The 5,384-nt window shown below is 48.2% G+C and overlaps 1 pseudogene; it reads left to right on the top strand.

Moving 5' to 3' along the window:
• The first annotated feature begins 285 nt into the window (after positions 1 to 285).
• Positions 286 to 2,206, top strand: LOC118250297 (peroxisomal targeting signal 1 receptor-like; annotated as a pseudogene).
• The last annotated feature ends 3,178 nt before the right edge of the window (positions 2,207 to 5,384 follow it).

Here is a 5,384-nt window from a genome sequence, read left to right as displayed (position 1 = left end):
GGATCGGGGGGGCGGGCGGCAGGGGCGCGCCTGGTGGGGAGGCCGCGGCCTTGCCCTGCCCTGCTGGCGGCCGGTGCCCTCTCCTGAAGCGGGGAGCCCCGCGGCGCCCCCAGCCCCGTGTCGCCGTGCCCCTGAGCCCGGGCTTGGGGCCCGGTTCCCGGCGGCGGAAGGGGCCACCGGGCCCGCCTCGCAGGCTGCCGGGCCCCCGGGGGCGGCTCCGCCTCGTCTCGGTGTCGCCCCCGGGCCAGGCGCAGCCCGCAGAGGTTCGGCGCCGTCCCTGCGGCCATGAGGGAGCTGGTGGAAACGGAGTGCAGGAGCTCCAACCATTCCTGAAGCTGGCCGGCCACTTCACTCAGGACAAGGCCTTGTGGCAAGAAGGGTTTCAGGGCTCCCAGGCCTGGCCCTTTGGGGGCTCCTGGAGCAGCAGCTGTATCCAAGCCCCTGGGAGTAGCCTCTGAAGATGAGCTGGTTGGAGAGTTCCTGCAAGAGCAGAATGCCCCTTTACTGTCCCCTGCACCACAGACCTTGAAGATGGATGATCTATTAGCCGAGATGCAGGAGATTGAACAGTCAAGCTTCAGACAAGCCCCTCAGCGAGCTCCAGGTGTGGCAGCCTTGGCACTGTCTGAAAACTGGACCCAGGAATTCTTGGCTGCAGCAGATAATGCCGGTGATGTCTCTTCAGATTACAATGAGACTGACTGGTCACAGGAATTCTTTGTCTCGCTGTCTGTGTCCACTACTGCCAAGTGGGCAGAAGAATAGCTAGAGCAGTCAGAAGAAAAATTGTGGCTTGGGGAATTGGAAGACCAGTCATTGGCAGATAAATGGTATGAGGAATATCAACCTGAAGATGATCTTAAGAAAACTGCTAGTGATTTTCTTTCTAAAGTGGATGATCCAAAACTCAACAGTTCTGAGTTCCTAAAGTTTGTCCACCAGATCGGAGATGGGAGGGTATCGATCGAAGCTAATAAGGTGACCCACAGAGACCAAGATCAGGCAGAGCAATGGGCAGCAGAGTTTATACAGCAGCAGGGGGCATCCGAAGCCTGGGTGGATGAATTTACGCAGTCTGGGAACATGTCAGCTCTTGATACAGAATTTGAGCAGGTAAAGACTGTTGTGGAGTCAGATGTGGACTTCTGGGACAAACTCTGGGCAGAATGGGAAGAGATGGCCAAGAGAGATGCAGAGGCTCACCCTTGGCTCACTGATTATGAAGACCTCAGCTCCTCTTCCTATGACAAGGGTTATCAGTTTGAAGAAGATAATCCCATGAGAGATCACCCTGATGCTTTTGAAGAGGGGTGGAAGCGCTTGGTGGAAGGTGACCTCCCCGGTGCTGTCTTGCTCTCTGAGGCTGCAGTACAACAGAAGCCAGATCATATGGAGGCCTGGCAATATCTGGGAACCACCAAAGCAGAGAATGAACAGGAACTCTTGGCAATCAGTGTTATCAGACAATGCTTGGAACTGCGGCCTGGAAACCTCACAGCACTTACGGCTTTAGCAGTCAGCTTCACCAATGAGTCCTTGCAGAAGCAGGAGTGTGAGACCCTGTGGAACTGGCTACACCACAAACCAGCATATGCTCACCTGCTGGAGAAGGAGCCAGAAGAGAGTGCCTTGGGGACAAATCTTGGGCATTCCAAGTGTGTGTTTGGTTCTCTGCTGTCTGATTCACTTTTTGTGGAGGTCAAAGAGCTGTTCTTAGCAGCTGTGCACAGCAACCCCTCAACTGTTGATCCTGATGTTCAGTGCGGCCTGGGTGTCCTTTTCAACCTTACTGGCAAATACGAGAAGGCTGTGGATTGCTTCAGTGCCACACTTAGTGTGTGTCCCAATGACCATCTTCTATGGAACAAGCTTGGTGCCACCCTGGCTGATGGGAATCAGAGTGAGGAAGCTGTGACTGCAGATCAGCAGGCACTGGAGCTCCAGCCAGGACATATCTGCTCTCGGTACAACTTGGGCATTGGCTACATCAACCTAGGTGCCCACCGTGAGGCTGTAGAGCACTTCTTAGAGGCTTTGCACATGCAGCAGAAGAGCCGAGGTCCACGGGGGCAGCAAGGTGCTGTCTGACAACATCTGAAGCACCCTTTGCATGGCCCTCTCCATGCTGGGGCAGATTGACGTGTTCAGGGCAGCCAGTGCCTATGATCTTCCCACATTGCTTCAGGCATTTGGCCTACAGCAGTGACTCTAGGATGGGCTCCCCTGTGAGTGCAGGTTTGGCCCAGCCCAGCAGTGACCTTCCCTAGAAAGAAAATGTTCACTAGGTTTCACAAACATCTTTGCTCTGGTAGGGCAGACCAATGGCAGCCATTTCTTGAAGGACCTCCTGCTGAAGTGTGGAACTTCCCCTACCATTCTGTTGTGGCCTGAGCATCTCTGAGCAGTTCACACTATCATATCCATGGCTGACTGACACTCTGCTAGGCAGAGGATCAAAGTGGGAAAACAGCAAGTTTTGCCAGAGTGACCTGCAGTAGTAAACCAGCGTGGCTTTCAGACATTACAATAGCCATTCTGCAGAGACTACCTGCTGGACATGTCTTGAAGGCTGGTTGCTTTGGTGGGATGGGATTGCCATTTGGTGAAGCATTGAAAAATTTTGGTTTTCAGAAGAGATCCTAGCACTCAGACTTGAAGCAATGCAATAGGAATAAAAGCCTAAATGTAATCTCCCAGAATATAGTGAGGAAAGGGTCGAGTCTTAATCTTTCACTTGATCGTCTGTCATTGTTTTTCCTTTGTGCAGAAGTTCCCCATCTTGTCTGTACTGAATCTTGTTAATTATCAATATCTGTATATAATTCTGTTGGAGAAATTTGAAAAAAAAATAATAAAAAAATACAGAAAAAAAAAATGCAGTTTCCTCACGATGGGGAGTGGAGAGGCAGGAGCCGATCTAGTCTCTTTAGTGGCAAGCGATAGGACCTGTGGGAATGGTGTCAAGCTGCGACGGGACGTTCAGGCTGGATATCAGGAAGAGGTTCCACCGAGAACCCTCTTCACCGAGAGGGTTGTCGTGCACTGGAACAGGCTCCCCAGGGGCGTAGTCAAGGCACCAAGCCTTTCGGAGTTCAAGAAGCGTTTGGACTGTGCTCTTAGTCATGGTCTGAATTTTTGTGTAAACCTGTGTGGTACGAGGAGTTGAACTCGATGATCCTTATGGGTCCCTTCCAACTCAGGATATTCTATGATTCTATTTTTTTAAACAGTTTTCTTTTTGCTAATTATCTGATTTGTTAAACTTCTCTCAGTGTACAGATATGGTGAAAACACTAAGCCATTCCTAACTCTGCTGACAAGTCTCCTTTCCCTAAAACACCATTATTTCTTTACATTCACCATATTTCCCCAAGGTAACGTCCCGCAGGCTTGTGTGCCCAGCAGAGGTATGGAAAGCTGCTGTGAGGTGCTAGACATGCCTCTACCACATGCAGTGGGACGGGGTCCAGACCGCCTCCTTACACACACTGATGTTTTCGCTTATCAGGCACTGGTGCTTTTACGACTTCTTCTTTCCCTGAAGCAATCACTGTTGCTTTTGGAGTCGATCTCTGAACAGATGGAGTTTCAGAGGGCAATAAAGAGGAGGGGGCCTGCTGAGAGGGAGCGGGGAAGCTGCTCCAGCAGAAATCAGAGAGAGGTGAGGGGCTGGTGCTGGAGAGAAGAGGTTGGTGTGAGGGAAAGCAAAGCAATTTCAAAGGGCTCAGACCTTGAAAACCCAGGGGCTGATGTCGGTGAAGACAGGTTTGGACTCAAAGAGTGGAGAAATGTGACAGAAGTGTAATGAAATGACTGCAAGGCAAGCACAGAGGCTCATGAAAGAAAAGCATGAAAGTTGTTGTTCTCCTCAGACTGACCTTCAAATGTCATGTCTCATCTCCACCATCTCAGCAGCAGTCAGATCCGCTGCTGCTTTGCAGCCAAAGGGAGCCAGACTCCCCCGTGCTGGTATTTATGAAAGAGCACGTGTCCAAGTGGCAACAGGAAAGCTGGCCACCAGGGAGATAGCTGACTGCAGGGAGGATGCCAAGTGAATGAGACATGCCACGCTTCTTCCAGACCCAACAGCTCTCACACTGTCTCACACCCTCCCCATTTTCTTCTTCCCTTGTCAGCTACCTTTACCTTCACCCTTTCTTCATTTCTTCTTCCTGCAGTTAAGTCTGTTTGTCCCATCTTCTGGAAAGCACAGACGTGGAGAACCATCAAACACTGGCTGCCTTTGACCACAGTTTGTAATTCCATCCTGGCTGGCTCAGTGTCACAAGTCATCTTGTGAATCTCCTCCTGTTAGCGTGTAATATCACCTCCAGACTAGTTCCTCTAACTCAGAAAATACCAAGACTTCATAAAGGAACAAATTGAACTGGATCTCCTACCCTCCAGCAGACTGGAGCCTAATAGAATTGACAGAGAAAGATCCTAATGGGCATCTTTTCAGTTTCTCAAAATTATTATTTATTTATTTATTTATTCTGCTGTTAAAGTAATTCACTGAAAATGTTAAGCCTAAGAGAGAAAGGTTTGCTCTGCTGCTGAGCCCATCATGCATAGCACAACACTGCACAGCCCAGGAAGGTAGAAAATCTTCATTCTCTCATGTTGGATCTATTCCTGAAATCTGCAGGTTTCTTTTTAAAGCTCACTTTGTAGTTGTCATCATAGTCCAAGCAGAAGAGGCAGATGTGGTAGAAAAAGGTGTGAGGACTAGGAAGACAATGAGAAAGAAACTTTCCTTATGAGAGGCTATTATAGAGCCAGCTAAAACAGCACATTCATTCCTCTTTGCATTACTGTGTGTCCCAAAGCCAGTTTCTTTGCATGTCTTCCCTTCCTTTCCTTTTACTACAAATAAATACTGCTGTCTGTGTCATGCTGTTAATTTTTAATATCCTATTTAAAGAATTAACCTATTTTTAATAAAATCTCCCAATTATTTATCCAAGAAAATTAACGAAGTAAAGTGTTCAGCATATACTGATGCAAAAAGTGACTTTCTACACTAACATTTTCCAGCCTCCATTGCTGGGCAGCAATTTCTGTTTTAAAAATAATGTTTCTTTTGTCAGCTGCATTCTCACTTATTGACGTTGAAATGACTTATGGCAGAAATGCATACAATGGTGACATTGTTATGTTTAACTGCCTATTTTAGCTATAAGCTATAGAGCTTTATATATTCTTATGCTAACAATATTGTTTGGCTTGCTTTTTTGTGGGTAAGCTCTTGGTTTTGGGTGACTTCCTTTACCTTCTCTCTCCCTCTGTAACAAACATGTTTGTTTTTAAAGCTAATCATTAAAATCACTGTATAGTTTTTGCTGAATTGGAACACTGGAAGTTTAGCAATTCCTACAACTTCT

This window comes from Cygnus atratus, chromosome 5 (genome assembly GCF_013377495.2).
Source record: "Cygnus atratus isolate AKBS03 ecotype Queensland, Australia chromosome 5, CAtr_DNAZoo_HiC_assembly, whole genome shotgun sequence".
In the NCBI taxonomy this organism is placed as follows: domain Eukaryota; kingdom Metazoa; phylum Chordata; class Aves; order Anseriformes; family Anatidae; genus Cygnus; species Cygnus atratus.
The sequence above is the reverse complement of the archived record's forward strand: the minus strand, read 5'-3'. Positions and strand labels throughout refer to the sequence as shown.